The 26059-nt window shown below is 42.4% G+C and overlaps 3 protein-coding genes across 21 annotated transcripts in view; 2 read left to right on the top strand and 1 right to left on the bottom strand.

The window, feature by feature from the left end:
• LOC135220022 (uncharacterized) overlaps positions 1-26059 on the top strand; it is an 875986-nt gene that overhangs the window by 132864 nt on the left and 717063 nt on the right. For 4 of the 5 annotated variants that reach the window (XM_064257335.1, XM_064257334.1, XM_064257329.1 and 1 more), the window contains exons 2-3: positions 128-256; positions 805-939. The gene's annotated coding sequence lies outside the window, so the exon portion shown is untranslated. Of the gene's footprint in view, positions 1-127; positions 257-804; positions 940-12205; positions 13028-26059 lie in introns of all 5 variants that reach the window. The other variant, XM_064257336.1, reaches the window with a different exon arrangement.
• The window catches only part of LOC135220025 (CD209 antigen-like protein E), a 677021-nt gene that overhangs the window by 301709 nt on the left and 349253 nt on the right, over positions 1-26059 (bottom strand). The gene's annotated exons all lie outside the window — the stretch shown is intronic.
• LOC135220027 (CD209 antigen-like protein E) overlaps positions 1-26059 on the top strand; it is a 596816-nt gene that overhangs the window by 266854 nt on the left and 303903 nt on the right. The gene's annotated exons all lie outside the window — the stretch shown is intronic.

The following is a 26059-nucleotide window of genomic DNA, read 5'->3' as shown; positions in this document are numbered from 1 at the left end:
TAACATCTAATGGCGTTTCCATTTTGGTGTGTTTAGTGCATCTCAAATTCCACAATGTATAGAGAATCCTTCAAAAATCTGCCATTGCATTGGCATTGTAATAATTATTATGTCGATGTGTCCTCAGCTTGTACACCAAAACCCATCTGTTTGGACAATCAAGGCTACTCCCTCGACACCACAAGTAATCACACTTGCAGTGGAGCTGTCTATGCCGATGGTTGTGATGGACTGAACTGTGCTTGCTGTTTCACAAGTAAGTGGCTTCACATAGCAGTTATTTCTTTTCCCTCTGGGACAGATGTGCTATTACCAATCCTTTCCCTGTGGCCGTCCCAGTGCTCACCTTTGTTGGCGTCACTCGCCTAGTTTACCCAAAGCTCCATAGCAGCATCTATATAGTAAGACTGCTTTTGTTCATAAAACAGCAAACATTTTCATCCATTCTTATATATATAACATTTTTTACTGTATCTCCGTTCACATTCTCTTTCTTCCATCTAACTATTCACCCTCTCCTAACAATCGATTCATGGTGCAACTGTGAGGTTTTCTTTTTACACCTTTCAGACCTCTTTTCTGTTAATTTCCATTTCAACACTGAATGACCTCATAGGTCCCACTGCTTGGCCTTTGGCCTAAGTGTATATTCCATTCTATTCTATTTTATTCTGTATACATAATATATATACTGTAGCTGAAAATGGATTCCTGTCGACAGAAGCATTTTCAATATAGAGGGAATTATTTCCCAACATTCCATACACATAACATTAGTGACATTATGGCAATCTGTCTTTTCAGATCCTGATAACTGTGTTGAATTACCTGAATTTGGATGAGACAGCGGGAGATGTGTCCAAGATGGTGACTGGGGAGCTTGCTATGGCTTGGCTGAACCAGCAGGTTGTTTTGGAAACAATTGCACATGTTGCAAGGGTGAGTCACATGAACTACAGTAGAAGAACGGGGTACTATATTTTTTTTGCAGAATTTATTTATAAAGCATACATTCATGCATCTATCTGCTTATCTATCTAGTATCTATATGTGTCTGTAGATATGTATTTATATAGTTTTTGTGTATATGACTATTTTAATGTTATTTAACCATTTTATTTGAAATTTAGAGCCCATGATAATGCTATCAAAATGACACACACACATATGATACAATATATATATATATAGATATGTGTGTGTGTGTGTGTGTGATAAATTGCTTTGTAGAACATACAATATACATTCAAGTTTAAAATGTTAGAAAAATAGTTTTCATACAATCAACTTACCTGTCAGATATATACTTAGCTATCGACTCCGTTGTCCCCGACAGAAATTCAAATTTCGCGGCACTCGCTACAGGTAGGTCAGGTGATCTACCGCCCTGCTCTGGGTGGCAGGACTAGGAACCATTCCCGTTTTCTAATCAGATTCTCTCTGTCGCTGGTGGTGTCAACATTGTTGTTACTACCTCCTGACTGGAATTCTTTTTTCAACGCTTTTGATCATCTTTCGACTGATTTTTGGTGACGTACTTGGATCGTTGTTTTGGCATTCGCTATCGTGGAATTGTTTTTGGACTTGGCTTTGTATTTTTCTTGAATATGTCTGACTCTAGTGTTAGTTTCAGAGTGTGTGTGAATGAGGGCTGTAAGGTGAGGATTCCGAAGGCTTCGGTAGATCCTCACACTGCATGCAGTGGATGTAGAATAGTTGAGTGTTCGATTGAGAATACATGTAACGAGTGCAAAAGACTGAGTGCTCAAGAATGGAAGAATCTAACTTCTTACTTGAAGAAGTTAGAGAAAGATAAAGAGAGGAAAGAGGTTTACAAAAGCCGCAGGGAATCTAGATCTCGTGAACTTCTATCTAGTTCTGTAGCTTCTTCTTCTTATAATTATTCTCATTCTGTATCAGCCCGATCACAGGTTGCTAACCCCTCTGATTCTGCTTCGGAAATTGCGGAACTCAGAGCTTCCCTTCAAAAAATGCAGGAAAAAATGGCAGCATTGGAAGGTAAGCAAAGTGAATGCGATTTTTCAAGTGATATAAGTGTCCCCAGTGTGGTGGAGGGGGCGTCTGGTTGTCTCTGCGACGCTCCCAGGTCTAGACCGCTTCCAAGCTCCCTGGCCCAGAGGAGAAGGAAAGTCGAAAGCCTTATGGAGGTCGTGGAGAATCCCCAACGATCAGACGTCCCTTCGGCAGAATCTGTTACGTCTCAGACTGCCAGGGACCGCTATAGGAAAAGCGTCCTACGAGAGTGCTTTTTGTCTTCTAGTTCGCCTTCTCCGAGAAGAGGATGGAAGGAGTCGAAGCTTTCCCGTCCGCTGAAGAGGAATTGGAAAGAACCTGGATTCAATTCTAGCCCCGAGCGCTTCTCTGAAGAAGATGCGCCTTCGGTAATAAAGAAGGCTAGGAAGGAGTTAGATCCTTGGACGGTAAGAGAACCTCGAGTGCCTTCCAGATCTCCCTCTCCTGCTTCGAATGAGGAGGAGTCCTCTACCAGGAAAATTTTGTTAAATATGCAGGAGCAATTAGCGTCTTTGGTAGGAGTACTTTCCAAGGAGCCTACTCGTAAGAAGGACGATAGGCTTCCTGTAAAAAGATCCAGATACCGATCTCCTGTCAGGCGCAACGAGCCTTCCAGGGGAGTTGTCGCACAGGCGGCCATCTCTGGGGGGAGTGGAGCGTTAGACAGGCGAGAAGTGGAAAAGGAAGTAACTCCTGCCAAGCGCCTGGCGCCAGCTAGGAGCCAGGCGCCAAATAGGCGCAAAGAGCCTGATTTTTCTTTAGATCGTTCAAGACCTAGATCGCCAACCAAACGCTGAGATCCAACTAGAGGAGATGAAGCGCCTGATAGGAGCGAAGCGCCTGCTAAGTGCAATGCGCCTGCCAAGCGAAATGCGCCTACCAGGATCCAGGAGTATTTGGAGCACGATGCGCCTGCCAAGATCCAGAAGTATTCGGAACGCGATGCGCCTGCCAAGCGCCAGGAGTATTCGGAACGGGATGCGCCTGCCAGGTGCCAGGAGTATTCCGAGCTCGATACTCCTCCCAGGCACCAGGAGTATTCGGAACGCGATGCGCCTACCAGGCGCCAGGAATATTCGGAACGCGATGCGCCTGCCAGGCGCCAGGAGTATTCCGAGCACGATACTCCTCCCAGGCGCCAGGAGTATTCTGAGCTAGATACTCCTGCTAGGCGCCAGGCGCATTCTCTACAAGAAGAGCCTGACAACCGCCAGGAGTCCTCCAGGCGCCAAACTAAAACTATTCATGACTCTCCTAAGGATAGGCGTAGAGAGAGAATAACTCTTAGTCGCTCTCCTGTTAGAAGTGCTTCTTCTTCGGAGAGGAAGAAATCAAGGGAGGAGACAGACAAAAGAAGGGAGCCTTCTCCTTCCGAGCCTCTTAACTTAGAGGACATTTCGGAAGACGAGATTACTAATAAAGAAGGGCTTTCAAATTATAAAGTTCTTTCTTCTCTCCTTTTAGAAGAGTATGGAGATTCGTTGACTCCAGCTGCTCCTCCTTCTCCACGCTCTCTCTTTTCGAGCACAAAAGCGCACAAGTCTTCCTCCTTCCTGAAAATGAAGCCGGCCATATCCATGAAGAGGGCCCTACAATCGCTTGACTCCTGGATCAAGACGAAAAAGGAGTTAGGAAGGACAGTATTTTGTATGCCTCCTGCCAAACTAACGGGTAGAAGAGGCATATGGTATGAAACGAGAAAGAATATGGGATTGTCTCTGCCCATTTCAGCCGAATCAGACTTCTCGAGTCTTGTAGACTCCTCAAGGAGACACACCTTGAACTCGGCCAGAGCAACATGGGGTCTTTCGGAGATGGACCACCTTCTCAAGGGACTTTTCCACACCTTAGAAGTATTTAACTTCCTGGATTGGTCCCTTGGGGTTCTGGCTAAGAAGTCCCAGGAAAAGGAACATCTAAACCCCCAAGCCTTGCATAGTATCTTGACATGTATTGATAAGGCTGTTCAAGATGGATCGGCGGAAGTCTGCTCCCTCTTTGGTGCAGGAATGCTAAAGAAGAGGGCGGTTTACAGTGCTTTCCTCACTAAGGCTCTCTCCCCTTCGCAGAGGTCCGCTTTGTTGTTCGCGCCTCTCTCAGAACATTTATTCCCTTCTCAGTTGGTGAGAGACATGCTCATTCACTAACTGAGAAGGCCACTCAAGATCTCCTTAATCAGTCTTTGAGGAAGAATAGACCTGTGGCCAGTGAGGAAAAGAAAGGGGCTCGTCCAGCTCAGCAGCAGCCCTTTCGAGGAGGCCCTCCGGCTAGATTGATCGCCAGAAGGAAGACAACAGAAAAAAGGGGAAGATCTTCCTTCCGTCCCTTTAAGAAGGGAAAATGAAGAAACGATTCTCCAAACACCTGTAGGAGCCAGGTTGCAATTCTTTGCGGGAGCCTGGGCAAACATAGGAGCCGACTCTTGGTCGATGTCGATCATCAAGAAGGGTTATTATATCCTATTCAAGGACAGCCCTCCCTTGACAACAACACCGAGGGAACTGTCCGCCAGATACAGGGACCCTGTACTGATGGATACTCTTCGTCAAATGGTAGAGCAGATGTGGGACAAAAGAGCAATAGAGCTGGTACTGGATCACAGCTCCCCGGGGTTTTACAATCACTTGTTTCTTGTAGCGAAAGCTTCGGGGGGGATGGAGACCAGTACTGGACGTAAGTGCGCTGAACAGATTCGTAGAAAAACAAAAGTTCAGCATGGAAACGTCTGCTTCAGTCCTTGCAGCACTCCATCAAGGAGATTGGATGGCGTCCCTAGACCTTCAAGACGCATATTTCCACATCCCGATTCATCATTCGTCGAGGAAGTACAGGCGGTCCCTGGGTTACGACGTTCCGAGGTTACGACGTTCCGAGGTTACGACGTTCCGAGGTTACGACGCTTTTTCTTAAATATTCAATGGAAAAATCCGTCCTGGGTTACGACGCTTGTTCCGAGGTTACGACGCTTGTTCCGAGGTTACGACGCTTTTAAAAAACGCATACTATGATAAAAATCCTTTATAGTTTAACACAGTATATTAATAAAAATAAGTTTCTGGTTAGATTACAACAAAAATTTTGAGGTTATGATGATTTTCGACACTTTTTATGTCGTATTTTTCTGTTTTTTAGTGACGCCTCATATGCGGAACTAGTTTCCGAGCGAATGAATACATACTAGCTTGCGGTGCGCAAAGTTTACATATAACAGTCCAAAAGCGCAAATAATGAAAAAATCATTGCTTGTTTCCAGTAATAATAACAAAACGAAGTTTCTGGTTAGATTACAACACAAATTCCAAGTATCCAAAGAGAGACATTAGCCAGTAATTTGATCAGAGAGAGAGAGAGAGAGAGAGAGAGAGGCGTCTTCCGACGCTCCGAGTTAAGGACATAGAGGTGTTCGTTTCGTTAAACGGCCTCTGACTCATGCCAGTAAATGTTTTGTTGATACTAATAATATAAGCCTATTTAAAGATACGTTTACTTTAATTAGTCTCTATATGATACGTAAATAGTAATCAACTGTTCTTGTAGCCCTCAAGATTTGGCAAAATCGAAGTATCCAAAGAGAGACATTATCCAGTACACTGGAACCTTGACATACGAATTTAATTTGTTCCGTTACCATCGTCGTATATCAAAACAGTTGTATCTCTTAAGCATTTTTTCCCATTTAAAATAATGTAATATGTATTAATCCGTTCTAGCGGTATGAAACCACACCTAAACACAGCTAAATTACATATAATATACACAAATAAACGAGTAATAACACACATAATGATAAAATAACATAGCAATGTGATAAATGATAATAAATGTTAATAAAATCAATTAAAAAAAAGAAAGGAATTTTACTTACCACAACGAAAGATGACGTGAGGCTAGCAGGGGGAGGAGGTAGGGAAGGGTGGCAGGGAACGATTTGTTCTCTTTTTATTTACGTATGTACACTAATAACTACGTAATAAACACAAATGAAATAACATTGCTAAACTAATTTTTATTTATTTTTTTTAATCAGTTCGTAGTTTAGAAATAATGGTGATGCCTTTGGAAGGTTTTTATAGCTTCCTTCTGCTTGATGATCGTGGATATTGTAGAAGGATTTCGATCATACTCGTTTGCCAAATCGACGATACCAACGCCACGTTCATGCTTTGCTATAATTTCATGTTTTGCTTCCATCGAAATCATTTTCTTGGGTTTTTTCTTATCACCTGCTTTGTCTTTAGCTTTGAGACCCATGGTTAATAATAAAATAGAGAAAATAACACGAAAAATAGGCGCAAATACAACGAACTAAACAACGACGTGTTAACATGCAGCACCAACAAACAAACGGACTGAACGCCATTTATCGGTCGCCTATACAACTAACACTCATCGCAAAATCGTATCTCAAATATTTCGTTGTATATCAAAGCTTATATTTTCGCAAATTTTCTGTTGTATCTCAAAATATTCGTATATTAGGGCAATCGTATGTCAAAGTTCCAGTGTAATTTGATCAGAGAGAGAGACAGACAGACAGAGACGCCTTGGCAACAATGGTCTCTGGGATTGACGTAACGTTTATTTTCTGAACAGATAGGACAGAGAAGTGTTCGTTTCATTAAACGGCCTCTGACTCATGGCAGGAAATGTTTTGTTGATACTAATATATAAGCCTATTTAAAGATACGTTTACTTTAATTAGTCTATATGATTCGTGAATAGTAATCAGCTGTTCTTGTAGCCCTCAAGATTTGGCAAAATCACTCTAGGTTGTACATAAAACTTCAAGAATGTAGTGTCACCAGAGGATTACAATAGTTTTTACCTTCAAGAACCAGCATTCTTTATGAAAATAACTCCAGGTTGTACATAAAACTACAGGAAACATGTAGTGTAACCAAAGGATTACAAGTAAGGTTTTTATAACTTTTTATTAGTTTAAGACATATTTCCAAGCGTCGTTCCGGCTTACAACGATTTTCGGCTTACGACGCGTCTCAAGAACGGAACCCCCGTCGTAACCCGGGGACTGCCTGTACCTTCGTTTCATGTTCGAGGGAAGGATCTATCAGTTCAGGGCCCTGTGTTTCGGCCTGTCCACGGCTCCCCAAGTCTTCACAGACTTGATGAAAAATGTGTCAAGACACCTCATTTGAAAAGGGATAAACGTCTCCCTATATCCCTGGACGACTGGCTCATCAGGGCCAGGTTCTCAAAAGCAGTGGTTTGGAGGATCTTTTCAACGACTTTGGAACTGACGAAATCATTAGGATTGATCGTAAACCTCGAGAAATCTCAGATGGTCCCCAGCCAGAACATGGTTTATCTGGGGATTCAGATGGATTCTCGGGGTTTTCGAGTATTTCCTTCTCAAGAGAGAATAAAGAAAGGTTGCACCACAGTATCCAGCTTCTTAGGGAAGGAGCGCAGTTCAGCGAGGGAATGGTTGAGCCTTCTGGGGACCCTTTCTTCGCTCGAACAGTTCTTTCCTCTAGGAAGACTGCATCTCCGTCCGCTTCAGTTCTTCCTGAGAAGGAGTTGGAATTGGAAGACAGGACAGCTCTCAGACACTTTTCCAATCTCAACAGAAGTAAAAGATCAATTAAGGTGGTGGTTAACCCCCTTAGAAGAGAACCAAGGAGTATCCTTGGAAGTACGGAATCCAAACCTGACATTGTTCTCAGATGCGTCGGAGACAGGTTGGGGTGCAACCTTAGGATCCAAAGAAGTGTCAGGCTCCTGGTCGGAAGAACAGGTGTCATGGCACGTAAATTGCAAGGAGCTCTTAGCAGTTCACCTTGCGCTAAAGAGCTTCGAACACATAGTCAGGGACGGAGTGGTGCAGATAAACTCCGACAATACCACCGCTCTGGCTTATGTGAAAAAACGAGGAACTCACTCTCTCGCCCTATACGAACTGGCAAGAGATCTGCTGATTTGGGCGAATCAAAAGAATGTAGTTCTCCTAACAAGATTTGTCCAAGGGGTAAGGAACGTGAGAGCGGACAGACTGAGCAGGAGGTTCCAGGTCCTTCCTACAGAATGGACCCTCCACTCGGAAGTCTGTCAGAGCCTTTGGTATCTTTGGGGGAAGCCTCAAATAGATCTGTTCGCCACGTTCCTCTCCAAAAGGATAGACACATTTTGCGCTCTAGTAGAAGATCCCAGGGCTTATGCAATAGACGCCTTTCTCCTGGACTGGTCAGGGCTAGATGTGTACGCTTTTCCCCCATTCAAGATACTGGGGGAAGTAGTCAGAAAGTTCGTGGCCTCGAAGGGAACAAGAATGACTCTGATAGCCCCATATTGGCCATCCCGAATTTGGTTCACAGAGGTAATGGAGTGGACAGTGGACTTCCCCAGATCTCTTCCAAACAGGATAAATATGCTCAAACAACCCCACTTCGAGAGGTACCATCAAAACCTACCCGCTCTTGCTCTAACTGCCTTTCGACTATCGAAAGACTTGTCAGAGCGAGAGGGTTTTCTCGCAAGGCGGCAAGCGCAATTGCCAGAGCCCACAGATCATCTACTTTGCGAGTGTACCAATCGAAGTGGGAGGTGTTCAGAAGTTGGTATAGGTCGAAGAAGCTGTCCTCCTCCAATACCTCTGTGACCGAAATTGCAGATTTCCTTCTTTTCCTGAGGGAAAAATCGCATCTCTCTGTACCGACTATTAAGGGGTACAGGAGCATGCTTTCGGCAGTATTCAGAAACAGAGGATTAGATTTGACAAATGATAAGGATTTACACGATCTCATTCGTTCCTTCGAAACATCAAAGCCAATAGAACCCAGAGTTCCAAGCTAGAACTTGGATGTGGTCCTGAAATTTCTGTCCTCCGAGAGGTTCGAACCACCGCACACGACTTCCTTTCGAGATATCACAAGGAAGTGTCTGTTTCTACTGTCTCTCGCTATGGCAAGAAGAGTCAGCGAGTTGCACGCCCTTGAGTCACGAGTTGGTTTCAAGGGAGACTGCGATTTGTTCATTCCAGACTCTTTCTTGCTAAGAATGAGAATCCCTTGAATCCCTGGCCCAGGAGCTTCGAGGTAAAAGGACTTACTAGTCTGGTAGGCAGAGAGGCAGAGAGATCCCTCTGCCCAGTTAGAGCACTTAAATTCTATCTGGACAGAGAAGCAGATGGGGGGGTTCGCAACACGGTCTATGGTGCTCAGTAAAGGACCCCAAAAGACCGATGTCTAAGAATGCCTTAGCCTTCTTTGTAAGAAGTGTCATTACCGAGGCTCATAAGAACTGCCCAGATGACACTTTTAATCTGTTAAGAGTAAGAGCTTATGAAGTAAGTGCAATCGCGACGTCTATTGCGTTCCAAAGAAATATGTCTCTCAAGAATATTTTGGATGCAACTTATTGGAGATGCAACTCAGTGTTTGCATCTCATTACTTAAAGGATGTGCGCGTTACGTATGAGAAATGTTATTCTCTAGGTCTGTTTGTGTCAGCACAGACAGTTCTGGGTACTGGAGCGAGCACCGATCCTTAAATAAGTGTACGTAACCCTCTTGTCGGATGCGCTCTTGGATTTCCTGTGCATGGAAGTGTCAGATGTCGCACAGGCGGCCTTCACTTCTCTTCACTAGGAGATCGAGTGGCAACTGACTTTTAGAGGGGTACAAAAATTTTTTTTTGTACTTTCGTGTGTGTGATTATCGAGTTTTTGGTTGTTTGCTAAGAGTCCGGGGATGGCTCTTGGCAATCTTAGAACTAACACGGGTGTTAGGATCGGGTGATCGGGATCGGTTGTGTGCTCCTTAAAGAAGGCGTGTTGTCATATAAGCGGATTAGCACCCATTGACAAATGGCAGTTAGGCTCTGCCGAGTAAGTGGATGAGACCCCATTGACAGACCCACAAGAACTCTTGGCCGCAGATCACTATCTCGCTAAGGCTCCTAGGCAGTAGCCACGAAGTCTTCCACCTAATAAGGTAGGAACCAAGGTTTATAAATACTACCTACAACATATGTTGTTTACCTGTCTATTCAGTAGTTAGCTGTCTCTTGCCCTCCACCAAAGGGTGTCAATCAGCTAAGTATATATCTGACAGGTAAGTTGATTGTATGAAAATGATATTGTTATGATACAATAAAGTTTCATACATACTTACCTGGCAGATATATACGATTGAGGACCCTCCCAGCCTCCCCGCAGGAGACAGGTGGAAGAGAGAATCTGATTAGAAAACGGGAATGGTTCCTAGTCCTGCCACCCAGAGCAGGGCGGTAGATCACCTGACCTACCTGTAGCGAATGCCGCGAAATTCGAATTTCTGTCGGGGACGATGGAGTCGATAGCTAAGTATATATCTGCCAGGTAAGTATGTATGAAACTTTATTATATCATAACAATATCGTATTACTCAATAGTTCCCTATATTGGTCGAAGTTTCTTAGTTTGTGCACTTTTCTGTAACTTACTCTTCGATGTTTATATCAGGTTAATTTAATTATCATTTATTTTAACTTAAGCCAAAACAGGAATGACAGTACACAGAACCTCTTACATTACAAACCATAGATAAAGAGAGGAGAGATTGGACACCGTACAACAGCCAAAGCAGTCTGTGATGTGCACTGCCTGGCACCATTGCTATGTGATAATTCTTAAGTAAACAATAGCGCAAACCCATACAATCTTATGGGAAACCCTATACTCTTTAAAACATGTTTTCTCAGATCTCCACCAAGACTGTCAAATGATTTATACACCATTTACTATATACAATATGTACTGTATGCAGAAGTAAAAATATTTAATTTTGGTGGTATATTTCTTCTACAGTTAAGCCATAAAGTTTTGTAGATATGGGAGCTACAATATGGTTATTTTCTCAGCAGTCTTTAATAAATGGTAAATTATCTTTGCAGCATTTACCAATGACAATGTGTACTACATGTAGAAATAAAAATTTTAATTTGTCTGCTGTACTAGTTTGAGCAATAAAGTTGACCAATTTGGTGACGTTATTTGCCTTTCTTTCCACCATAAATGTACAGTCCTGTTTTACTCTAGAGGCAGAACTAATTATCGTTAAAATTCAGCAGAGTCCTCTCCATACCAGGTTTGAGAACTTATTGATAACATGTACTAAATAGGCTAAAATACCAAATGGCCACCTCTACCATAGCACAACCACCTTCTTGAAAATTGAAAATTACGGCATTGATTTGTGACTTGAGAGAAAACACTTACTTCAAGAGGAAATTAGAGGTCTTGCGGTATTACTTCGACAGACGCTGGCTCTTGACAAATGTCTATCCGGGGTTACAGGTCATGTTGAAGTACTTTTTCGGGAAGGAGGTCACGCTACGGTAGAGGCTGGCCATTCAGTATTTTACCCTAACACTACCATAACACTACCATAACATTTCATTAACACTTAAAACTGCAGCGGGCCTGGATCTAGGCCTCATGCTACTAGCCTATGTACATTGTTGTAGTTAAGTAGTAGGAAACACAGTCAGGCATAACCATTGTTGTATGGACTGATGGTAACCCTACATGCCACTGACTTTTCAGGTAGATTTCAGCACGCTGAATCACTTTTATTCTATACAATTCGTCATTTGGAATGATATTTTACAATCTGTAGGCACATACCACGGATAACCAACACCCCTGCTTTATTAAAAAGCTTATTACAATATTCAACATATTTATTAGATATAAAAGCAGGAGTGAGGTTGACTGCGATCTAACACTGTTTACTTGAGGTTATTTCAACAGTCATAAAGATTCTCATGAATGAAAATAGGTCTCTTATTTGTGAAATGTGATCCACTGTTCTTTTGTGAACTTGTTCCTGTAATTGACACAGTTGATGACCCAGCATTGCCTACCAGAAGTGGCTTTTTTGCCGCTGGTCTTTACAGTTGATACTGATGCCATCTCTGGCAGTTATTACATAACAATAGCTCCTTATGCAAACGCAATCATCGCTTGTCTGTCCAGTCTCTCTATATTTATGTTACAAACCTAAAAAAAAATTTGTATGTCAGGGTCATATGTACATTTTTAATGACTGCTGCAAGGATCCAGGATTGAATGCAATAATAGAATAATGTGAAATGATGATAATATATACTTGAAGAAATGTTTATCTTCCCTCAGATTGTACCCCTAATGGAAGAAATGTTTATCTTCCCTCAGATTGTACCCCTAATGCCCAGTGTACTGCTAATCAAAGCTATTGCTGCATGTCACTGCTGTATTAATGGTATGTCACTTCACTGATGCCTCATTTTCTTTGTAATTGAAGTAGCAGTTTCTCATTTGTTAAGAATTTCATGTCTTTATTTTTTGAACACTGGAACCATTAAAATTTTGGTTAATCAGTTGTATAGTTTTGTACTTAGGTTCTTTTGATGTCTGAAGTTAGTGTAATTACTATGTTTTTGTACAAAGGTTAAGCTGGAATGTCACACAGTCTTCTGCATAATGCCTATCATTCTTAAACCATATTGGACACAAAAATTCAATGTATTCTATATACAAGTTGATTTTTGCAGTGTATTCCTGAGGGAGTTTTGTTAAGTGACCATATTTCACTCCTACAGGGTACTTGAAACATTTAGCAAGTACTTCTGTGTATGAACAGTGCTTAAACTGTTGTTGACCTTTTCATATACTTCCCTCTGTGTTCTGTTACTTGACTGCGAGAACAGTGGTGGTTGTTGTTGTTTGGTGCTTTTACGTTGCATGGAACCAGTGGTTATTCAGCAACGGGACCAATGGCTTTACTTGTCTTCCGAACCACGTCGAGAGTGAACTTCTATCACCAGAAATACACATCTCTCACTCCTCAAAGGAATAGCCAAGAATCGAACACGCGACCACCAAGGTGGGACGCAAATACCATACCAACCACACCGCTGAGATCTTGCATGAAACCTGCAAACTGGAGTAGCTGTGTTGGTGCAATTGAATCAACTGACTGCCTTGGAGATGACTGTACCTGTTGCCATCCAACAGGTAAGCCTCTAAAGGAAGATCACTTAAATGCAAACCTCCAAAGGAAGGGTACAATCAATGAATGTCCTGTACATCATGCCAAAGTTTTCTTTTATAGAGATGATCCTCAGTTGTGATACGTTTACCTGTCTATCTGGCCAGTATCATAGATCATTAATGTATGTACAACAATATTACTCTGATATAATTAGAGAACTTTATTTGAAAAGATATCTCTTAATTGTATCACAACTAGAATCTACATTGTGCACAGAACTTTAAGTACAAAATATCTGTGAATTTCAAGTTTAAAATGTTTACCATTCTTTTTGTTAATATGTAATCATAATTGATGAACTCAACAATGCAAACAGTCACACACTCATAACAACCATGAAGAGAAACTGCAGTATCTGGATCAGAAACATATCTCTTAAAGCATAGATAGAGACCCAAAATATAAGACGTAAAAGTACAGGTACAAAACAGCCAGCCAAAAGGTAAACTTCAGTCTGGTGTTTTCACTGTGAGGATAGAATACAGAACAGCCAATTTCCCTGAAACATCAATCTTTCGCCTTTCTATATTGACTGTAAATTAATCAATATTATATATGTATATTTTCATTATTTAATGTTATGCAGTTTTTAGGTACTCTATCATTGTTTAACATCACAGGCCTCCTTGAAGTACTCACTACAAAGTTTTTTTCTAGCATTTGATTTAAACAACAGATTTAAAAGACATCAGAATCCTCTGCTGAGTAATTGTGTTATCATCTCACTGTGCCAAATTGGAATAGGTGTAGTAGGAAAAGTTACACAAACTGATGAACACATTAAAATAAATGTATCATTTCTTAAAGCTGTTTCAGGATGTTCACCAAAAACCATCTGTTCAGACAATAATGGTTACTGCTTCAGTACGAATAGCAGCCATGTATGCAATGGTATCACTTATGACGAAGGGTGTGATGGACCAAATTGTGCTTGTTGTTTCATGGGTAAGTGGCTTTGTTTTGTATATGCAATAATTTCTTTCACCTGTTATTAGGCTCAAGCACCAGGATTCTTATAAAGAGCCATTTCCCTTTGGTTCTCGGGTTATAGTTCGTACATTTTCACAAAGTCTCCGTAAGGAGTAACTTTTTCTGATAAGATTCAAGTTTGGTTATTTTATCCACCACAATTGCAAAGTAGCATTTATAGAGTAGCACGAAAATAAGCATGAGACCTTGTGTATTTTCATGAAATATAAGACCTCTTTCATATTTAAATATATTGTTAACAAACTGTCAATGGGTTTCTTGAGACAAAACATTTGGATAATATGCGTGGATTTTCTTCACTGCATTTTGAAGATTTTACAAAATGCTTATCACATAATGTATTATTAATTCGGTTTATACTCCTTTGTGTATTATGGATATCATGGGTGTGTTACCATTCCAGATCCTGATAACTGTGTTGAATTACCTGAATGTGGAGAAGACAGTGGGAGATGCATGAAAGATGATGACTGGGGAACTTGCTATGGCTTAGCTGAACCAGCAGGTTCCCTTGGAAACAATATAAGGCATAGTCATATATTTCTAGGATAACTAAAAGTGTTAATGTAATTTGTTATGTAATATTGGAAGCACATGGAAAAGATCTTTATAGTATAGATAATATGTCTAGGTTTAAACTTCTGGAACACTACTATGCAGTAGTAGTAGTTGCCTATATTTTCTGAAAGTTCCTAGCTTCGTATGTTTTTATACATTCAACTTCCCTGGCAGATATATACTTAGCTATAGACTCCGTCGTCCCCGACAGAAATTCGAATTTCGCGGCACACGCTACAGGTAGGTCAGGTGATCTACCGCCACTGCCGCTGGGTGGCAGGAATAGGAACCATTCCCATTTTCTAAACAGATTTTCTCTGTCGCCGGTGACCACTACATCGTTGTTGGTACCTCCTGACTTGATTTTCGTATTTCATCACCGTTGATCTTCTGGACTGTCTTTTTGGTGACGTATTTGGATCTGTGGTTTGGCATATGCTTTTGTGGAACGTTTTTTTTATTTTGCTTTGGATTTTGCTCAAAAATGTCTGATTCTAGCTGCGAAGTTAGAAGATGTGTGAATGAGGGTTCTTTGGTGAGGTTACCGAAAGTGTCGTTAGATCCTCACAAGGTATGCAAGAAGTGTAGGGGGTATGAATGCACTAGAAATAACACTTGTGATGAATGTGTGAATATGGATGAGGAAGGATGGAAGACCCTAGATTCCTATTTAAGGAAACTAGAGAGAGATAGGGTTAGAAAGGCTGTCTCTAGAAGCATGAGTAGATCTCGCTCTAACGAGCCAGTTAGTATAACTAACCCCCAATTAATTGCTTCCTCACATGCAGTATCACCCTCTCCCGTAGCAGATGTTGCAAGTTCTGCTGCGGAGATTGCAAATCTGAAGACCGCATTAAGGAGGATGGAGCTTGAAATGCAAGCTCTTAAAGGTAAGACTGTGGAAAGTGACATAAGTGTCCCCAGTGTAGTGGAGGGTGCGTCTGATCGGCTGTCTCGCTCCCAGACCTAGACCTCTTCCAAGCTCCCAGGCCCAGAGGAGAAGGAATGTCGACAGTCGTACAGAGGTTACGGAGAATCCCCACCGGTCAGGTGTCCCCTCGGCAGAATCTGTAGCGTCCCAGACTGCCAAGGATTGCCATTGGAAAGGCATCCTAAAAGAGTGCTTTTCGTCATCCGATTCGTCTCCTCGCAGAAGTGGATGGACTTCCGACGAACTGTCGCGTCCGATCAAGAGGAGTTGGAAAGCTCCGACGCTGGACTCGAGCCTGGAACGTTTCCCGGACGATTCTCCCTACGAGAGGAAAAGAGCCAAGAGGACAATGTCTCGATCTCCTACTCCTTCCAGAGCGCATTCTCCTATTAATGAGAAAGAAAAGGAAGAAACCGCGACGGACATCCTACTTAAAATGCAGGAACAGATATCCTCATTAGTAGGAGTATTGAGAAAAGACCTTCCGAGGAGAAAGGAGGATTTTCTTCCTGTTAAGAGATCTCGTCCGACAGGCGTTCCGGACTCCAGACTCCTCTCATCTACTCCTCGTCCGAGAACAGAGATGAATAAGGAAAGACGGACGAAAACTAATAGGTTTGGGACGCCAGATACGGACAATGAAGAAGAGTGTCTGAGTCAGACAGAACCACCCAGGCGCTCGGCGCCAGAATTGGACGACTCGGACAGGCAAAAGTGTCCTACGCGGACGGCGCCAACCAGACACCATTCGCCAGATGCGGACAGGCAGATTTGTCCTATGCGGACAACTATGACCAAGCGCCGTGTGCCGATTGCGGACAACCTGGACAAGGCGGACAGCCTGGATAGGACAAAACGTCGTGCGCAGGCAACTCCGTCCGGGCGCCAGGTGCCAGAAGCGGACAAGACGGACAGGCAGAAGTGTCGTACTGGAACGACACCAGCCAAGCGCCAAGTTCCATATGTGGACAGCTCGGACAGACGACACTGTCCGAGACAGACAGATATGTCCAAGCGCATGGAACGAACCAGACTTTCAGCAACTGTTAAGCACCAAGTGCCAAGATTTTCTTCAAGAGAACCGTACGGAGAAATCAACCAGGAAACGTCTCTTTATAATTTGGACCAGGAACGGATTTCTCTGGACAGAGACGAAAGACGTCACACAGGCGGCCGTCGTCCTGTTCACGATATGTCCATTTCTGGTGAAAACTTGCCGCAAGCACAGCTGTCTCCTGATAAGAATGCAAGACGTCGCACAGGCGGCCGTCATTCTTGTCAGGAGGACTTAGATGATGATGGGGTTCTTTCTCAGGATCAGCATTCGCCGGACAGGGACGCAAGATGTCACGCAGGCGGCTGTCGCCCTTGTCGGGAGGGAGCTGATCCTGCGAAGAGCCCTTCACCTTGCGAGAAGAGACGTTCTCCCTCGGCTAATAATGATTCTCCGGTGGAACTTGTATTGGAAGATGTCTCTGACACCGAAGATCAAAAAGGGGCTGGACTATCAGACTATAAAGCGTTGGCTGCGCTTTTGCTTCAGGAATTTGGAGATTCTTTGAGTCCTGCCGCTCCTCCATCTCCTCGGTCGCTGTTCACGAGCACAAAAACCTCAAAGTCGTCCTTCTTGAAGATGCGGCCGACAATTTCCATGAAAAAGGCTTTGCAGTCTTTTGGAAATTGGCTTAACTCCAGGAAGGAGGCAGGAAAGACTGTCTTTACCTGCCCTCCCTCCAGACTTTCTGGGAGGAGGGGTATCTGGTATGAGACAGGTCTCGCCCTCCCAGCTTCTGCAGAGGCAGAATTGCTTCCAACGCTGGTGGACGAGTCGAGGAGACAGTCTCTATCTCAGCCAAGACAACTTGGGAATGTCTGAAATGGACCATCTCCTCAAGGGATTGTTCCATGTCTTGGAAGTTTTCAACTTCTGGGACTGGTCCCTTGGGTGATGGCCAAGAGGACACAAGACAATGAACGACTGAGCCCCGATGTCCTTAATAGTATTTTGGCTTGTATGGACAAGGCAGTGCAAGACGGATCGGGGAAAGTGGCCTCCCTTTTCGGGGCGGGAATACTTAAGAAGAGAACTGTATTCAGTTCTTTTCTTACAAAAGCTGTCTCTCCGGTACAGAGGTCGTCCCTTCTGTACGCTCCTCTGTCTAACCAGCTTTTCCCTTCTCAGTTAGTGAGAGACATTTCTCACTCACTTACTGAGAAGGCGACACAAGATCTGCTGGTTCAGTCAACCAAAAGGCCGAGGACAGCTGTTCCTGCCACGAAGAAGGAGACACGGAACCCAAAGCCGCCCTTTCGAGGGAGTTCGTCTTCTCGGTCCTCCTTTAAGAAGAGAGGAGCAGAAAGAAGAGGTAGGTCTTCTGCCTTTAGACCTACCAAGAAAAGCAAGTGAACCTCAAGTCCTCCAAACACCAGTAGGCGCCAGACTTCTGAATTTTGCAGAAAAATGGGCGTTGAGAGGGGCGGACAACTGGTCCCTCTCAATAGTGAGGAGAGGATATCTCATCCCCTTCAGAGACAGGCCTCCTTGACATCTACTACTCCAAGGGAAACTGTCGGCGAAGTACACGGACCCTGTCAAGAGAAAGACCCTTCTTCAACTAGTAGAACAAATGTTGGACAAGGAGGCCATAGAAGTAGTACAGGATCCACACTCTCAGGGCTTTTACAATCGACTGTTCCTCGTACCAAAAGCCTCGGGAGGGTGGAGACCTGTCCTGGATGTGAGCGCACTGAACAGATTCGTAGAGAAACAGAAGTTCTCTATGGAAACCTCCAACTCGGTTCTGGCGGCTCTGCGTCCAGGAGATTGGATGGCCTCCTTGGATCTACAAGACGCATATTTTCACGTCCCTCTGCATCCGTCATTGAGGAAATATCTACGTTTCATGATGCAGGGAAGGGTCTTTCAATTCAGGGCTATGTGCTTCAGCCTGTCTACGGCTCCTCAAGTGTTCACCAGCCTGATGAGGAACGTAGCACGATGGCTTCATCTGGAGGGGGTGAACATATCCCTCTATCTGGACGACTGGCTAATAAGGCGGCCAAATCAAAACAACAATGTTTGGAGGACTTGGAAATGACTTTGAATCTCGTTCACTCACTCGGACTGCTCGTGAACCTCGAGAAGTCGCAGATGATCCCCAGCCAGGACATTGTCTATCTGGGGATTCAGATGGATTCTCGGGGTTTTCGAGCATTTCCATCGCAAGACAGAATTGCTCAAGGCTTGAAGAAAGTCTCAACCTTCCTAGGGAAAGAACGAAGCTCAGCGAGGGAATGGTTAAGTCTTCTGGGCACCCTTTCGTCGCTGGAGCAGTTCGTTTTCCTAGGGAGACTCAATCTGAGACCTCTGCAGTTTTACCTGCAAAGAATGTGGGACAGAAAGAAAGGGGAACTTTCGGATCAGTTTCCCATTCTACAAGAAATAAAATCACACCTGAGGTGGTGGTTAACCCCGCTTCAGAAGAACGAAGGTATATCCCTTGCGATTCGGAACCCTCTCCTAGTGTTGTTTTCCGACGCCTCGGAAACGGGATGGGGAGCAACACTAGGAAAGAAGGAAGTGTCAGGAACCTGGACAGGAGAACAGGTGTCTTGGCATATAAATGTAAAAGAACTTATGGCAGTTCATCTAGCCTTGAAGAACTTCGAGTCGGAGGTCAGAGGCGTGGTAGTCCAGGTAAATTCGGACAATACCACGGCTCTGGCTTACATCCGAAAACAGGGGGGGGACTCACTCGCTCACACTATACAAGATAGCGAGAGACCTCTTGATATGGGCAGAGGAACGAGGCATTGTACTGTTGACGAGGTTTGTACAAGGAACCAAAAATGTCAGAGCAGACAGACTCAGCAGGAAGAACCAAGTCCTTCCAACAGAGTGGACCCTCCACTCCGAAGTCTGCCGAAAGCTCTGGTCCCTCTGGGGGAAGCCTCAGATAGACCTGTTCGCCACGTTCCTCTCCAGAAGGATGGAAAACTTTTGCTCCATTATCGAAGATCCCAGAGCAATAGCAATAGATGCCTTCTCATGGACTGGTCGGGCATAGATGCCTTCTCATGGACTGGTCGGGCATAGATGCCTTCTCATGGACGGGTCCCCCGGGCATTCGAGCCTACGCTTTTCCCCCATCAAGAGTTCTGGGGAAGTATTAAGGAAGTTCCGTTCCTCGGAGGCGACGAAACTGACACTCATCGCCCCATATTTTGGCCCGCTCGAGACTGGTTCAGAGGTACTGGAATGGACGGTGGACTTCCCCAGATCTCTTCCCATGAGGACAGATCTGCTCAAACAACCCCACTTCGAGAGATATCACGGAAACATCCACGCTCTCTCCCTGACTGCCTTTCGACTATTGAAAGACTTGTCAGAGCGAGAGGCTTTTCTCGAAAAGCTGCAAGCGCAATTGCCAGAGCCCGCAGATCCTCTACTCTGCGGGTCTATCAATCGAAGTGGGAAGTCTTCCGTAGATGGTGTAGGTCGAAGAAGCTGTCCTCTTCAATACCTCTGTGACCGAAATTGCTGATTTCCTTCTCTTCCTTAGAGAGGAATCACACTTAGGTGTTTCAACCATAAAAGGTTATAGAAGCATGCTCTCAGCTGTATTTAGAAACAGGGGCCTCAACATAGAGGACAACAAGGATCTCCATGATTTGATACGATCCTTTGGTACTACAAAGTCTAAGTCCTCTATCACTCCAAGTTGGAATCTGGATGTGCTCCTCCAGTTTCTCTCTTCAGATACTTTCGAATCACCGAATAAGGCATCCTTTAGAGACCTCTCCAGAAAGTGCATTTTTCTCTTGGCCCTCGCGACTGCCAAGAGGGTCAGTGAGTGAGATACATGCATTAGACTCTTGGGTAGGTTTTAGAGGAGATTCTGCTGTTGTCTCTTTCCAACCTCTGTTTCTGGCCAAGAATGAGAACCCTTCTAAACCGTGGCCCAGAAGTTTTGAAATCAAGGGCCTCTCTCCCCTTGTGGGTAGAGAAGCAGAAAGGTCTCTCTGTCCGGTCAGAGCACTGAAGTTTTATCTGAAGAGAAAGAGTCAACTTCAGGGTTGTGATCAGAGCCTATGGTGCGCGGTAAGGAACCCGAAGAGGCAAATGTCGAAGAACGCATTAGCATTCTTCGTGAGAAATGTGATAACGGAGGCTCACATGAAATGCCAGGAGAAAGCATTTAAGCTGCTTAGGGTTAGAGCACACGAAGTCCGTGCAATTGCAACTTCCCTAGCCTTTAATAGAAATTATGTCAATGAAAGACATATTAGCAGCAACATATTGGAGATGCAACTCGGTATTTGCCTCCCACTACTTAAAAGACGTCAGAGTGACTTATGAAAAGTGCTTTTCTCTTGGACCTTATGTATCAGCGGATACCGTGCTGGACGGGAACTGGTACTGGATCCTTAATTAATATGTTTTTAAACTAAAAAAATTGTTTGGTTTTGAGTTTTTATGGTCGTTTGAAAGGATGTTGGGGGATAACTCCTTTCAATCGTAGTACTAACCCCGGTATTAGGATCAGGTGATCGGGATCGGTGTTATGCTCCTTGATGATGCAATATGGCAAGGTGTTTTGTCATGTAAGTGGATAGGACCCCATTGACAAAGATCCTTAGGTTCTGTCGAGTAAGTGGATAAGACCCCATCGGCAGACCATCAAGAACTCTTAGCATGAGGTCACTACCTCGCTGAGGCTCTTGAGGCGATGTAAGCTCTTAGGCAGTAGCCGTGAAGTCTTTCGCCGACACAGGTAGGAACCAAGGTTTCTTATATTTGTTACCTACAACGTATGTTGTTTTCCTGTCTATTCAGTAATTAGCTGTCTATTACCCTCCACCAAAGGTGCCAATCAGCTAAGTATATATCTGCCAGGGAAGTTGAATGTATAAAAATGATATTGTCATGATACAATAAAGTTTTATACATACTTACCTGGCAGATATATACAATTAAATGGTCCACCCAGCCTCCCCTCAGGAGAAAGGTGGAAGAGAAAATCTGTTTAGAAAATGGGATGGTTCCTATTCCTGCCACCCAGCGGCAGTGGCGGTAGATCACCTGACCTACCTGTAACGTGTGCCGCGAAATTCGAATTTCTGTCGGGGACGACGGAGTCTATAGCTAAGTATATATCTGCCAGGTAAGTATGTATAAAACTTTATTGTATCATGACAATATCATTTTTAACTTGCTCTTTGATATTTTTATTTGGTTTACTTTATTGTCATTTTTTAAACTTAAATAAAAACAATAAGGTCAATACACAGAGCCCCTCACGTTGCACCCTAACAAAATTTTTTTATGTATGGATTATATGTAAAGCTTTAGTTATTTTTTAAAACTTAAATAAAAACAATAAGGTCAATAACACAAGCCCCTACGTTGCACCCTAACAAAAATTTTTTTATGTAGGGATTATATGGTAAAGGTGATTAATTCCTTCAGGGATGAGGCTGAAGTGTACAGGTATGAATAACATGAAGTGATGATTAACTTTACGTAAAGAAAAAATTTTTATCTCCCTTAAACTCTCAGATTGTAGCCCTAATGCCCAGTGTACTGCTAATCAAGGATATTGCTACAATAGTGTGAGTAGCTACACGTGCACAGGTACCATCTACGAACAAGGATGCGGGGAGGCTGCATGTCACTTGTATTAATGGTACGTCACTTAACATAACCTGGGTTCTGTTATCATTGCACTTGGAACACCATTTTCTCCCTTTTTTAGCCTATTCTCATTATTTTACAAAAGCTCTGGCATCTGGAAATCGTTGTCCACCATGCATTGTCTTGGCATTTCAGAGAGTACTGTTACACTCATGTTACATGAAATATTTCTTGGAAGATGCCTTGTAGACTTAGGTTATTTTGTTGTTGTACATAGTATATATAATGAAAAGTGAGTTGGCCTTCTAAATAATGCTTATTTTAATTCTCAAGAGACACTTGCAATCCACTGCGATGTTTAACATACAAAGCATGTTCTGAATTTCCAGGCACTTTTATGGTGCTATCAATTAGAAAGAATTTAGTGACTGTTTTCGAGTGTCATCCATGATATATATGCGATATCACTGTAAACTAGTAAATAGACTATTATTTTCAGCAATGGCATTCATAAATTTGTCATGATATGTTCTGAGATGTTCCTCAAGTGTTGGAAAGGTCAGCTAAATTTAGAATTTGTGAGCATATTATGTTTGTCTTTTGTAATAAATATACCAGCATTTTTTCCCATAAACTACCTATGGCAAGTTTTTCCTCATTTATCAATCAAAAACTCATTTATCAGTTTATATTACTTTATATTTTAGCTGAATTACTCTGTTGTGAAGAGTTTCATTTTGGGTTCCTGAATGTATTTGCCACAGAGCAGCAGCAATGGCTTTTCATTCAGCATTTTCATTAACAACTAAAATCCAGTCATATTCAAGGATGACTATCTTAGGGAAATTAGCATGTAGTGACCGGTTAAGCCCAACTGAATAAAATCCTTGATGTATTCACAGTCTGTTCACCAAGCAGCGCCTGCACCGACAATAATGGTTACTGCTACAGTGTGCTGAGCAGCCACGTATGCAGTGGTACCGTGTTTTCTGAAGAATGCAGCGGGACAAATTGTTCCTGCTGCATTGAAGGTAAGAAACAGCCTAGAGAAATGAATTTTTCTTTTAATTTTAATTTCTGGTTTCTTATTCAAAGATTTCAAGATTTTTCTTTTAGTTATATCCTAAATGTTGAGGAATATTGAACACTTCTGTGAACACTTCTGTCTCCTTCAGGTACAAAATTTCTAAATTTGTATTTAAAATCATGTTTCAGAACAGCAAATACTTTCCCCCTAAAGGGAAGTGGGAAGCTCTCATGCTTCTCTGTTTAATTGTCAAAAGACAGTGAAAAAAGGAAAACTGAAATATACTACTTTATTTTGCTCATAATAATTGGCATACTAATTCTCAGTAGTGACTGACACAAACTGTGATGTTTATATAATACACTTTACTGATCTTTCAGAATTTAGTCATTCAAGACCATCCAAGTAACATTATCACGAGTTCATTTTATTTAGAAGGGATATTTTATTATCATAATTTACACAGAAATATTTGAAGAGTTTACCATGATTATTGTATGAATCTATATCATCATTATCAATCTATTCATTAAAAATCTTTATAAGGTTTTCACATATTCTTATGAATGGTCTACTATATCACCTGTTGCAGTGTAACAGTGAATAAATCTAACTGAATGAATTGTTTCTTGAAGAATTCACAGCTTGTGGAAATGACAGCACATGCACAGCTCAAGGGGGTTACTGCTACAATGAATTAAGTGGCCAAGTATGAAATGACATCATTGATGCAACACTGTGCTCTAGTGCAAGATGCAGCTGCTGCCTTCCTCGTAAGTGACTTTCCCTCAGACGTATTTTCATGATTTTTCCTCTGTTTTTATTGACGTTATTCTTTCGACTTTTTCTCTTGACACCATATTAAAGAGCAAATATTTTTTCATTTTGGAAGACTAGAAATGGAATGTTTTTCCCTCTGTAAAGAAAATTTTTCCAAAGATAAGTGAATCTTGAAGAACTCTGCCTTATAATGAAAAATTTGAAAATCTAAATATATCAGAACAGGCAAATATTTTCCATTTAACAGAGAGACAGCTGGATGCTTGTCTGGCCAACTGTCAGAAATGATTAGAGGAAGGTTAAAATGTGCAGTTGTTCATTATTCATAATGACGGATTTAATTTTCAATAGATGCCTAACACTACCCCAAATATTTAATATGTTGTTCCTTCCATATTCTATAATCTTTGTTATATTTTGCATTTCTGATACTGAAAGATTTTTATGGTTGCCATTGTGCTAAACTAAAAACTGCATTGAATGCCAGTCATACCTGAGAGGACAATTGAGATGGTTAGTCAAAGCCTGGTCATGCTACATACCATCCGAAGCTTAGAGCAAGGTACTATTTTCATTGTGCATATTCACATGGGGCCAGTGAGAAAACTTTTGGCCACAGGCTGTGCATCAGTAAATGCAAACATTGAGTTTAGTACCCATAAATTATCAGTTACTCAAAGAAAACTTAATACATATCTACACATCCTTTTATTATTAGTGGATAAATATTAATCTTATTTCATTGGGGAAATGGAAATTTATATGCTGCAGACCTTACACTGTGGTTCTTCAGACAGCAGTTGAGAAAGGGATGGGTAATTCTTAGTGAGGGTATCCTTATAGGCAGACCTTGGGAGTCATTATACCGTATTCCCTCATAGCGTGTTGGTATTGGAGAGGTGAGTTGTGGTTATACTGATTAAGGAATGGTGGCATCTCTTCTCAGGGCCCAGCATTTGTTATAATTGTTAATGAGATTGCTGCTAATGGCGGGGTTATTCTTCATGAGGTATGGGGCACTCCTCTGATCCTTATAAGGTCAACTGTTGTGTCTTCTTCAGCAGACATTACATGAGTCAAGAGGATATTTTATAGGACTGTCTCGTCCTTCTTGTTGTCAGTGTTTATATAGCCTCTATGAAACAGTCATATGGTCCTCTCGCCCTCCTTGGGGACTAAGCTCTCCCTATGGTACCACTTGTCGATGGCATTCCTTGTCACTTGTCAAGCTCTGTGATAGCCAATAAAAAATCTTCTCATATTTTTCTATACCCATTTTTCTATCATAAATAAGATACATAATTACTCCTTATGCCATTCACCTTTTGTAAATGATAGCATGAACTACTGCAACGTTAGGTTAATAAGTGATCTTCTGTTAGCTTCTGTATGGTTTGGTTGCTGTACATAGGAACTTGCTGTGCTGAGAAAGCATTGTTTAATCTTGATGGCATGCAAACTACCATTCTTTTCAATAAAGTATACCTTAAAATGGGGCTTATGCATAAGAAATTATTATTATTTATTAATTTTTTTTTTTTTTTGGTCTATCAGTCCTCCAATTCGACTGGGTGGTATTTATAGTGTGGGGTTCCAGGTTGCATCCTGCATCCTTAGGAGTCCATCACTTTTCTTACTATGAGCGCTGTTTCTAGGAGCACACTCTTCTGAATGAGTCATGGAGCTACTTTAGCCTCTAGTTTTTCTAGATTCCTTTTCGGGGATCTTGGGATCGTGCCTAGTGTTCCTATGGTTATGGGTACAATTTCCACTGACATATCCCATATCCTTCTTATTTCTATTTCCAGGTCTTGATACTTATTCATTTTTTCCCTCTCTCTCTTCTTTCAACTCTGGTGTCCCATGGTATTGCGACCTAAATGAGTTATACTTTCTTCTTGATTTTTGTCAATCAACATCATGTCTGGTCTATTTGCACGTATCACCCTATCTGTTCTGATACCATAGTCCCAGAGGATCTTTGCTTGATCGTTTTCTATCACTCCTTCAGGTTGGTGCTCGTACCACTTATTACTGCAAGGTAGCTGATGTTTCTTGCACAGGCTCCAGTGGAG

Source organism: Macrobrachium nipponense, chromosome 1 (assembly GCF_015104395.2).
Source record: "Macrobrachium nipponense isolate FS-2020 chromosome 1, ASM1510439v2, whole genome shotgun sequence".
Taxonomy (NCBI): domain Eukaryota; kingdom Metazoa; phylum Arthropoda; class Malacostraca; order Decapoda; family Palaemonidae; genus Macrobrachium; species Macrobrachium nipponense.
This window is presented reverse-complemented; position numbering and strand designations above follow the sequence as displayed.